We start from the raw sequence: 12,472 nt of genomic DNA, 5'->3' as shown, positions 1-12,472 counted from the left end.
AGCAATGGGGAAAGCCCGACACACACTGACACTGTGCAGAGACCGCCAGCGGGCGTGGCCAGACTACGCCCCGCGGAGTTTTCCTCGCTGCTCCACGCCAACCGACCGACTGCCACACATCAGCACGAAGACAGCACTGAAATAACTGAGCAGTCGACATCGCAAGCTGCACACAGCTAACGAACACTTGCACGAAGGACTAGACTTTACAAACAGCAACGACTGTGCAATAACAAGGACGAATCTCGAATCGGCACACGAAGGCAACCCATAAGCGACCACCGGCCAACATACACGTCGTCCGACAAGACGAACGACCGACGACCAACCAAGGTGGTCTACACTCAAATGAATTATAATATGAAACATATCGAATCCAGCAATGGTATGGTACAATTCTTAAATGGACGTGGACCTTATCCCACGCACTTAAACTACATGAGTCTAACACAGACATGTGGATGCACAGGTGGGGAAGAACGTTTCCCAGAACACAATGTCTTGTTCTGTGGACAATACATGAAAAATATACATACATTATTGCCCACAGAAAGAGACATACATACACATATCAAAAAAGATTTGCATCACCTCGGTTCCGAGAGTTCCGGAACCTGTACAGAAAATTGGAATAGGGATCAACATAAACATCATTTCCGTCCTTTTTATTGCTTGTGAAAACCACACATTGCATGTTGTACCACCATACAGCGAGACCTTCAGAGGTCGTGGTACAGATTGCTGTACACACTGGAACCTCTAATACCCAGTAGCAAGTCCTCTTGCATTGATGCATGCCTGTATTCGTCGTGGCATACTATCCACAAGTTCATCAAGACACTGTTGGTCCAGATTGTTCCACTCTTCAACGGCGATTGATACCTCAGAGTGGTTGATGGGTCACGTCGAACATAAACAGCCTTTTTCAATCTATCCAAGACGTGTTCGATAGGATTCATGTCTGGAGAACATGTTGGCCACTCTAGTCGAGCGATGTCGTTATCCTGATGGAAGTTATTCACAAGATGTGCACGTTGGGGACGCGAATTGTCGTCCATGAAGACGAATTCCTCGCCAGTATGGTTGCACTATCTGTCGGAGGATGGCATTCAGGTATTGTACAGCCTTTACGGTGCCTTCCATGACCACCAGAGGCGTTCTTCGGCCCAACATAAAGCCACCCAAAAACATCAGGGAACCTCTACCTTGCTGCACTCGCTGGACAGTGTGTCTAAGGCATTCAGCCTGACTGGGTTGCCTCCAAACACATCTCCGACGATTTTCTGGTTGAAGGCGTATGCGACACTCATCGGTAAAGAGAACGTGATGACAATCCTTAGCGGTCTACTCGGCACGTTGTTGGGCCCATCTGTACCGCACTGCATAGTGTCGTGTTTGCAAAGATGGATCTCGCCATGGACATCGGGAGTGGGAAGTTGTGCATCATGCAGCCTATTGCCCACAGTTTGAATCATGACACGTCGTCCTGTGGCTGCACGAAAAGCATTATTCAACATGGTGGCGTTGCTGTCAGGGTTCCTCCGAGCCATAATCCATAGGTAGTGGTCATCCACTGCAATAGTAGCCCTTGGGCGGCCTGAGCGAGGCATGTCATCGACAGTTCCTGTCTCTCTGTATCTCCTCCACGTCCGAACAACATCGTTTTGGTTCACTCCGAGACGCCTGGACACTTCCCTTGTTGAGAGCCCTTCCTGTCACAAAGAAAAATGCGGACGCCATCGAACCGCGGTATTTAGCGTCGAGGCATAGTTGAATTACAGACAACACGAGCCGTGTACCTCCTTTCTGGTGAAATGACTGGAGCTGATCGGCTGTCGGACCCCTCCGTATAATAGGCGCTGCTCATGCATTGTTGTTTACATCTTTGGGCGTGTTAGTGATATCTCTGTACAGTGAAAGGGACTATGTCTGCGATACAATATCCACAGTCAATGTCTGTCTTCAGGAGTTCGGGGGACCGGGGTGATGCGTTTATATACACAGAAAAAAGAGATGAAGAACAATGGCCACAACTAAATGCATTAACAAACAGTATTTGAAAAACAACACATGAATAATACCTGTGGACACGACATAAAAGTCGTGCGTATATGCAACATAACAACAATTTCCAGAGGATGGTCACAACCCTCACAGGGAAAACAATGATACTGAAGAGGAAGAGGAGGAGGAGGAGGAAGATGAGATGAAACAGTAAACAAGAATTATAATGAGACGTAACATACAAAAATGCCCTGGCATTGTATATATCAATCAAATAAGGATAGTGAATACTAGAATAAGTAATTTTAGGGTGTTGGAAATTTAGCCAGGAAAACACTCATTGTTGTACACAGTTGAGTACCTGTTTTTAATGGATAGTATTACTAATACCAGGTCAAGTCATGCAATATCCCATTTTTTTCTATTCGGATATGTTGCCCAATGTTTTACTGTATGCCAACGTGAGGTCAGGCATACTCATAGTTAAGTTTCAAATCGACCACGTCTGACCACCACAAGGGACGACCACGGTACTTTGCACCAGGCCCGTCTTAGCCCCTTCACATCTGCGCCTGCCATCCGAGAACAAGTGATGGATGCCTTGCAGCTTCGTGTGTCATCGTGCACCATTGGTTGCAGATTACCAGAAGTAGAACTAGGGAATTACCATCCCACGTGCAGCCCGCTGTAAACAACACAACACATGTGGCTTTATCTAAAAGGTGCCAAGACAGGGAAGTATAGACTGCAAGTGAATGGTGTCGCAGTGCGTTCGGCAATGAGTCGCGTTTCGGCAGCACCCTAGATGGCCGCCATCGGCGAGTCTGGCGGCGACCTGGTGAGAGAAACCCAGTCTTAAAATATTTTGAAGAGGCACAGCGATGTTACCCCCGGTGTCATGGTGTGGGGAGGCATTGGATATGACTTCATGTCATGGCTGCCATAGCAAAATGGTGTGTCACTGACGTCCTGTAACAGTGTCATGGTGCCATTTACCAACAGTACAATGCTTGTCCACATGACACGTGTTTCTATGAACATTTTGTATCCTACTGACATCCTACCACGGCCAGCAAAAGCCCCAGATCTGTCCCTGATGGAATATGTGTGGTCCAATTCAGACACCAACTGTGTCCCAGCGCCAGTACCCATGATATCAGAGATCTGTCACAGCAGTTGTACACCAATAGGCCTCATGAGAGAACGCAACGACTTTATGACATCCTTACCAACTGAATCAGAACATGCATCCAGGCCAGATAGAGTGCATCGTCATACTGATAAGAGGGTTCTTACAGTTAGTAGTGATGAAGAGTAGGCTGAAGTTCAAGACATTAGTCAGGAAGAATCAATACGCAAAGAAGTGGGATACGGAAGTACTAAGGAATGACGAGATACGTTTGAAGTTCTCTAACGCTATAGATACAGCAATAAGGAATAGCGCAGTAGGCTGTACAGTTGAAGAGGAATGGACATCTGTAAAAAGAAGTTGGGAAGGAAAACATAGGTACAAAGAAGGTAGCTGCGAAGAAACCATGGGTAACAGAAGAAGTACTTCAGTTGACTGATGAAAGGAGGAAGTACAAACATGTTCCGGGAAAATCAGGAATACAGAAATACAAGTCGCTGAGGAATGAAATAAATAGAAAGTGCAGGGAAGCTAAGACGAAATGGCTGCAGGAAAAATGTGAAGACATCGAAAAAGATATGATTGTCGGAAGGACAGACTCAGCATACAGGAAAGTCAAAACAACCTTTGGTGACATTAAAAGCAACGGTGGTAACATTAAGAGTGCAACGGGAATTCCACTGTTAAATGCAGAGGAAAGAGCAGATAGGTGGAACGAATACATTGAAAGCCTCTATGAGGGTGAAGATTTGTCTGATGTGATAGAAGAAGAAACAGGAGTCGATTTAGAAGAGATAGGGGATCCAGTATTAGAATCGGAATTTAAAAGAGCTTTGGAGGACTTACGGTCAAATAAGGCAGAAGGGACAGATAACATTCCATCAGAATTTCTTAAATCACTGGGGGAAGTGGCAACAAAACGACTATTCACGTTGGTGTGTAGAATATATGAGTCTGGCGATATACCATCTGACTTTCGGAAAAGCATCATCCACACAATTCCGAAGACGGCAAGAGCTGACAAGTGCGAGAATTATCGCACAATCAGCTTAACAGCTCATGCATCGAAGCTGCTTACAACAATAATATACAGAAGAATGGAAAAGAAAATTAAGAATGCGCTAGGTGACGATCAGTTTGGCTTTAGGAAAAGTAAAGGGACGAGAGAAGCAATTCTGACGTTACGGCTAATAATGGAAGCAAGGATAAAGAAAAATCAAGACACTTTCATAGGATTTGTCGACCTGGAAAAAGCGTTCGACAATATAAAATGGTGCAAGCTGTTCGAGATTCTGAAAAAAGTAGGGGTAAGCTATAGGGAGAGACGGGTCATATACAATTTGTACAACAACCAAGAGGGAATAATAAGAGTGGACGATCAAGAACGAAGTGCTCGTATTAAGAAGGGTGTAGGACAAGGCTGTAGCCTTTCGCCCCTACTCTTCAATCTGTACATCGAGGAAGCAATGATGGAAATAAAAGAAAGGTTCAGGAGTGGAATTAAAATACAAGGTGAAAGGATACCAATGATACGATTCGCTGATGACATTGCTATCCTGAGTGAAAGTGAAGAAGAATTAAATGATCTGCTGAACGGAATGAACAGTCTAATGAGTACACAGTATGGTTTGAGAGTAAATTGGAGAAAGACAAAGGTAATGAGAAGTAGTAGAAATGAGAACAGCGAGAAACTTAACATCGGGATTGATGGTCACGAAGTCAATAAAGTTAAGGAATTCTGCTACCTAGGCAGTAAAATAACCAATGACGGACGGAGCAAGGAGGACATCAAAAGCAGACTCGCTATGACAAAAAAGGCATTTCTGGCCAAGAGAAGTCTACTAATATCAAACACCGGCCTTAATTTGAGGAAGAAATTTCTGATGATGTACGTCTGGAGTACAGCATTGTATGGTAGTGGAACATGGACTGTGGGAAAACCGGAACAGATGAGAATCGAAGCATTTGAGATGTGGTGCTGTAGACGAATGTTGAAAATTAGGTGGACTGATAAGGTAAGGAATGAGGAGGTTCTACGCAGAATCGGAGAGGAAAGGAATACGTGGTAAACACTGATAAGGAGAAGGGACAGGATGATAGGACATCTGCTAAGACATGAGGGAATGACTTCCATGGTACTAGAGGGAGCTGTAAAAGGCAAAAACTGTGGAGGAAGACAGAGATTGGAATACGTCAAACAAATAATTGAGGACGTAGGTTGCAAGTGCTACTCTGAGATGAAGAGGTTAGCACAGGAAAGGAATTCGTGGCGGGCCGCATAAAACCAGTCAGTAGACTTGTAACGCCGGAAATGCATATCCTCCTATTTCCATCTATTGTACTACAATTTTTTTTCCTTGTTTTGTTACCTCAAGATATGACATTTCTGTGTCTTTATATATTGTATTTGTTTTACTATTTGTATATATATATTTATGCATTTATGTCGATGTGTAATTGGTTGTTATGTAAATATTATTTGTTGTGGATTGGCAAGACAGCCAACCCACTATGACATGAAGCCGAAAGGCACACGTTTAAGCTCACGCAGGCTGGCGTGAGGTCTGGAACAGGACACGGAATGAGACTAGTAAAAAACGTACGTAGCTTCCGGAATACTTAACTTTAATCCATAATAGGTGAACACCGCTCTTGACGGTACATGTTTTACAGCATCAATAGTAATTGGTAATGGCGCCTTGCTAGGTCGTAGCAAATGACGTAGCTGAAGGCTATGTTAACTATCGTCTCGGCAGATGAGAGCGTAATTTGTCAGTGAACCATCGCTAGCAAAGTCGGCTGTACAACTGGGGCGATTACTAGGAAGACTCTCTAGACCTGCCATGTGGCGGCGCTCGGTCTGCAATCACTGATAGTGGCGACACGCGGGTCCGACGTATACTAACGGACCGCGGCCGATTTGAAGGCTACCACCTAGCAAGTGTGGTGTCTGGCGGTGACACCACATTATTTGTATTTTTACGCTGGGTCTTGCCTAGGGAAAACTATGCTATCGAACGAATACATCGATAGGTCGTGTGGAGAACCAAAGTGTTTAGGATCTTCGGTAGTGTTAACTCTGCCGCGTGGAGCGCGGGCAGACAGAGTCTGGCTGGGGTGGTGCAGTGGAGCAGGTGTGTTGTGTGACGCTACCGCGAGTTGCCGCGCTTTCTGGGTTGGGCAGCATGTAATTGCGCTCGACTTGCTATGATAGTTTCTGACACGGTGTCGCGGACGGAAAGCATTAGCTGGCGCACATCAAGAGCCCGTTTCGCCTGGTGACCGTGTCGAGAAGAAGGCGCGCCAACATCCAGCTTCTGCAACAGCGACGGCCGACAATGAGTGACTGTCGCCACCTCCTCGATTGACGGCTTCAAACCTTCAATCAACCAACAAGGAAGACTGGAAGCACGTAAAGTTTTAGAACTGTATGGCAGACCTCAGCTATTCAAACTGTTCCATTTTCACAACTAAATTACAGCAACGTAGCATGAACCTTTGTTGCTCATTGTCCCAATTGCATTACCAAGCAGGGTCCCTTCCTTTACCGGAATGAACCCGAGTGTCGTTGAAATTCAAACGCCAGCATCATTCGATTTCACTGCTTTAATTTCAAAGTTCAGTTAAGGTATTCATAGCTGGCTACAATATTTAGATTACACAAGTACAAATTAAGAGTGCGAGTTTTATTACCGTATTTTAGCTTACCTGTGACTGCAGCTCAGCTTGGTACGTACTAAATTTTACTATTGTTAATTGTTCAGAATCATTTAATTCAAGTTCAAAGTTAAATCTCTTATTTCTAAATTGCGTAGATTCAAGTAGCTTTTGAAATGATTGTTGAGGTAGTCCAAGACTAACCGTATTTTACTGAATTTCGATGTGCTTCAGAAAGAAAGCTCACTATTAACTCCAGTCACTAAATTAACTTTCGATTTTCCGGTTTTATTAATTCTTTTGCTAAATTAAGTCAGAGTGTAGCGAAATTTATTACTTCTGACAAACTTTCAGTTTTCACACTACACGTGTCAAACTTCAGTTGCCACGCTTCTAGTGCTAATTATATGTGAAATAACCTTTCTTTTTCAGTTACTATAGTAATTGTCCTTAGGACTGGCGACCGTAATTTCCCCCAAATCTCAAATATCTAATTACCGCTAGTTAATTGTTAACGTAACGGCTGCACATTTACTTTCCTTATTAACTTTACCCCTTTCCAAAATTAATTTCCACCAGTTTCATTTGCATTTTTCCTTTCATTTAGATGTAATCCTTTCCTCCCTCTTTACCGACAAATTAACTTCGGTGACGATTGCTTTTCACAAATTTCCATTAGGTACACGCGGTTTAACTTTTCACTGTCATTAAGGTCCATAAGTGAGGGGGAGGTTACAGACTGATGACCAAAAAAAAAAAAAAACTTCGCTTGACTAGATTTAGCAGGCCGGTGTAGCCGAGTGGTTCTAGGCCCTTCAGTCTGGAACCGCACGATCGCTACGGTCGCAGGTTCGAATTCTGCCTCAGGCATAGATGTGTGTGATGTACTTAGGTTAGTTAAGTTCAAGTAGTTCTAAGCTCTATGGGACTGATGACCTCAGATGTTAAGTCCCATAGTGCTCAGAGCCATTTTGATTCGATTTATGAGTCACTGAAATAATGCCTCTAAATCCATGAAGCTTGATTTCGTTTCTTTCTCACATTTTGGTTGATCCACTCTTTTTATTAGACTGTGTTTTAAGGTATGCTTGAGCCGTGGCGCCCACTATTCGAAATATCACTAACTGGCTGGTTCGTGATCCTTGCATGCAGAATTGGCTGACTGCTGGTATGAGCAAAGTCCGAGAGACGGCGCAAATGGTACATCAGCAATGAGTGAGATTGCGGAATATAGAGGGGTTGTGGCACTGTGAAAAGGAGAGTCGCTTAGGATCTTGGAATGGATGCAGCGTGTCGCATATGCTGAGCCATGACCTGGTTGATGGGGTTATTGCCTTCGTGTTAGAGCGTGTCGACGCCGCTATCACCAGTAGGAAGATTGACAACCTAGAGGTGCTAATTTCCTTCTCAGCAACCCATGTGGCCAACTCCGGTTTCTGAATCTGGCGACATATTTCGTCTGATAAGTTGTAAGTAGGCTGTTTAGGTTCTTATATTGGTAACGCCGCCGTCACGTAGCGCTCTCTGTATGAAAATCACTGGCTGTGCTGTGTGCAGTCTGTGGCTAGTTTGCATTGTTGTCTGCCATTGTAGTGGGCAGCTGGATGTGAACAGCGCGTAGCGTTGCGCAGTTGGAGGCGGGCCGCCAGCGGTGGTGGATGTGGGGAAGTGAGATGGCGGATTTTTGAGAATGGATAATCTGGAAGTGTGTCCATCAGAAACACTACATTTGTACGAATGGATGTCATGAACTGCTAAATATATTATGACTATTAAGGTAAATACAGTGTTTGTTCTCTATTAAAATCTTTCATTTGCTAAATATGCCTATCAGTAGTTAGTGCCTTCAGTAGTTTGAATCTTTTATTTAGCTGGCAGTAGTGGCGCTCGCCGTATTGCAGTAGTTCGAGTAACGAAGATTTTTGTGAGGTAAGTGATTTGTGAAAGGTATAGGTTAATGTCAGTCAGGGCCATTCTTTTGTAGGGATTATTAAAAGTCAGATTGCGTTGCGCTAAAAATATTGTGTGTAAGTTTAAGCACAGTCGTACACAATTTTTCAAAGGGGATGTTTCAAAGTGTATGTTTACATGTATAGGACCATGTCATACGCTGCTTTGAAGTTCTAGTGGAGCTTATGGACAAGAATTCTACTATTTGTCGAGGCCTGATAAGCCACCACTTGACACAGCCAATATTCCCAAGCAGTATGATATAAGATAGTCAAAATGTTGTATAGTGGTGACTTAGATAGATCGCTGTGCTCTTATAAGCCTGATATTGTAACTCCAGTTTCGTGGCCATTACTTTTGTTCCAGGAACAGAATTATTTGCTGACTTGCGGCTGAGGTCCCAGTTTGTTGTAATTTAAATTCAAAGCCTTTGCTAATGTGTATGGACAGTGTTTATGCAGACTGATATAGGAACGTTCCCTTATGTTGAACTGATTTGTTCCCCTTCTGTAATTGTTCATCCTCGAGTTTAACAATTTCTTGGTTTAGAATGTTAGTCTGTTGTAGTTTAGCTCACCTGCAGCCCCATTTATTGGGCGACAGCTTAAGGCAGGTTTCTGCAGCTACGAGTCTGGTGCGACCCTATTAGCGCCTGACCGACCGACGTGCCTGTGTTAGAAAATGCCGAGCTGTCTCATGTCGGTCTGCTGACGGTTCGAGGCAGGAATGGTAAAATAATAATAACTTTATTGTGTGTACCTTACTTTCTTAAACACATCTGGCTTTATTCTGATGGCTGTCAACATGAAAGTTTAAAGCTTACTTTGCATGCATGTTGATATTTAATTAATCATTTGTTGAGCGCCATGGCGACTTTTGATCTTAAATGTCTTGCAACCTGAACTGTTAGCAGTTAAAGACTTAGTGAGCGAGGTAGTTCACATTTCTCAATTACTGTTGTTAACTTGGAGGTTATGAACAGTGTTTGGTAAGTGCCAGGCTCGTATTTTTCTAAACTTGCAAACCGAGCGAGGTGGCGCAGTGGTTAGCACACTGGACTCGCATTCGGGAGAACGACGGTTCAATCCCGTCTCCGGCCATCCTGATTTAGGTTTTCCGTGATTTCCCTAAATCGCTTCAGGCAAATGCCGGGATGGTTCCTTTGAAAGGGCACGGCCGATTTCCTTCCCCATCATTCCCTCATCCGAGCTTGCGCTCCGTCTCTAATGACCTCGTTGTCGACGGGACGTTAAACACTAATCTCCTCCTCCTCCTACTCTAAACTTGCAAGTGTTATTCGAATCTAGAATGAAATTTTCACTCTGCAGTGCAGTGTGCGCTGATATGAAACTTCCTGGCTGCTTAAAACTGCGAGTTTCGCAGGAGAGCTTCTGTGAACTTTGAAAGGTAGGAGACGGGGTAATGGCGGAAGTGAAGCTGTGAGGACGGGCCATGAGTCGCCCTTACCCAGCTCAGATGGTACAGCACTTGCTTGCAAAAGACAAAGATTCCGACTTCGAATCTCGGTCCTGCATACAGTTTTAATCCGCGAGGAAGTTTCATTATTCAAATTGTTTTGAAAATATAAATTGTTATTGACAGATGGTTTACTAAGCTGCAGGTCCACATTTTTCTAAAATGGCAAATTTTGTTTAAATTTTTTTGAAAAGACAAACTTTCATTGACAGCTGGTTTAGTAGGTACTAGGCACACATTTTCTTAAATCTAAAATTTATTGAAGTTCTTATGAACACTTGCATTACTGAGTGGTGTGACGTATTTTTCTTAACTACAAATTGCTTACTGTGTAATCAGCATTTGATTCAAGTATATCATACAGGAAGAAACTTGCTTAATTGTTTCCATGCATACACTGGTTAAACTTTTACAAATAAATTGTTATCACGCAAATTGTGATGATGTGGCTGTTGCTGCGCTAACACTCCCATTTCGCAGCCTTGTGAACTGACCCTTATGACCTGTCTCTATGACTGTCACTTCAGTCGTAGCAGAGTGCGGTTGTTTTGTTCTGGGTGCAATTAGTTCAGCATCACTCACAATTTTACTAGCTCGTTGTTGTTAAGTAAATATGTTTACGTTTCTTGCCAACTGTTCATTTATTATGTTACAGGATTCTTGAACTGGCCCCACAGAAGTATGAGAATGTTTGGGAGTAAATTATTTAGAGAAGGAACAGCTACCATGTAAATTAAAAATAAGACGGCAACCAACTGAGGATATGGAGGTGGAACTTCCCTCGTGGTTAAGCAGTGTGTTGGACATTTGTACAGTTGATTCCGGAATGCATTTGAGAGGCAAGTCCGGCCTTATCCTATTGTGCTGCATTTATTTCTGGTGTGCGGTTTCCAAGATAGTAGACCTCCGTGTATTCAGGTTAATAGGATTCAGGCCCGGATTAACCATTTGCTGAACAAGCTTCGTGATCTAAAACAACAGAGATCCGTAAGGAAAACAGTCTGACCCTTGCAAAGCTCCTGAGTCAGGCCATGGAGTTACAACGAAATCTTAATGGTTTGGAGTGGCAGGAAGCAGGTACTGTGCTTGGACAACCTAACCCAGCTACCGAGCGAGGTGGCGCAGTGGTCAGCACACTGGACTCGCATTCGGGAGGATGTCGCTTCAATCCCGCGCCCAGCCATCCTGATTTAGTTTTTCCGTGATTTCCCTAAATCGTCTCGGGCAAATGCCGAGATGGTTCCTTTGACAGGGCACGGCCGACTTCCTTCCCCATCCTACCCTAATCCGATGAGACCGATGACCTCGCTGTTTGGTCTCTTCCCCCAAATCCACCCACCATCTAACCCAGCGGGTGAAACAAGAGATTATGGTTCCCCAATTAGGAACCGAGAAAGGGGCCAAGCAGTATCAGAACCCTTTACTAAATTACCGAATCCCTTTCTCTGTTTATTCTAGAGCTTGATGTTATAGAGGAGGACTCAATCGAAAATATTCTGGAAGGGGTAACCCCCGAGATCGATCGCTTGATGTTTTGTGATAAGCCTACGACTTTTGTGGAGCTAGACAGATTAGTGCTTAAGATTGACGGTATTCGTTTTGTCGATACTAAGCGTGGACGTGAGAGAGGTTTTCCAGAACAGACGACCGATGGGAAGCAAGCGGAGAATAATTGAAGACATGCAAAAAAAATGGTCAAATGGCTCTGAGCACTATGGGATTTAACTGCTGAGGTCATCAGTCCCCTGGAACTTAGAACTGCTTAAACCTAACTAACCTAAGGACATCACACACATCCATGCCCGAGGCGTGATTCGAACCTGCGACCGTAGCGGTCGCGCGGTTCCAGACTGTAGCGCCTAGACCCGCTCGGCCACTACGGGCAGCGAAGACACGCACTACCCCTCAAAGGTAAAAGCTTCGAGATAAGTGTTGCGTCTGTTTCTGGGTACGGGAACTACAAAAAAAGACATTGCTCTCACCCCTAACTATCACAGTAGGTGAGACCAATGTCAGTTTTGATAGTTCCCGTACTCAGCAACGGATGGAAACACTTATCTCTAAGCTTTTACATTTGAGGATTAACCCATTTTTCGGCGCATGTCTTCACTGGGGATGCTGCGTTGATTAAGACTAAGCGATGTTTCCGTTGTGGTGGTCCTGGAGATTTGGTGAACTGGTGTCCTGCAGCCTGTAAAACGCGTCCGCCCAGCCGACGCCAGAAGCGTGCTGGCGCGCTGTAATTAAAATCCGCTA

This window comes from Schistocerca cancellata, chromosome 8 (assembly GCF_023864275.1).
Source record: "Schistocerca cancellata isolate TAMUIC-IGC-003103 chromosome 8, iqSchCanc2.1, whole genome shotgun sequence".
NCBI classification, from domain to species: domain Eukaryota; kingdom Metazoa; phylum Arthropoda; class Insecta; order Orthoptera; family Acrididae; genus Schistocerca; species Schistocerca cancellata.
Note: the sequence above shows the minus strand (reverse complement) of the source record.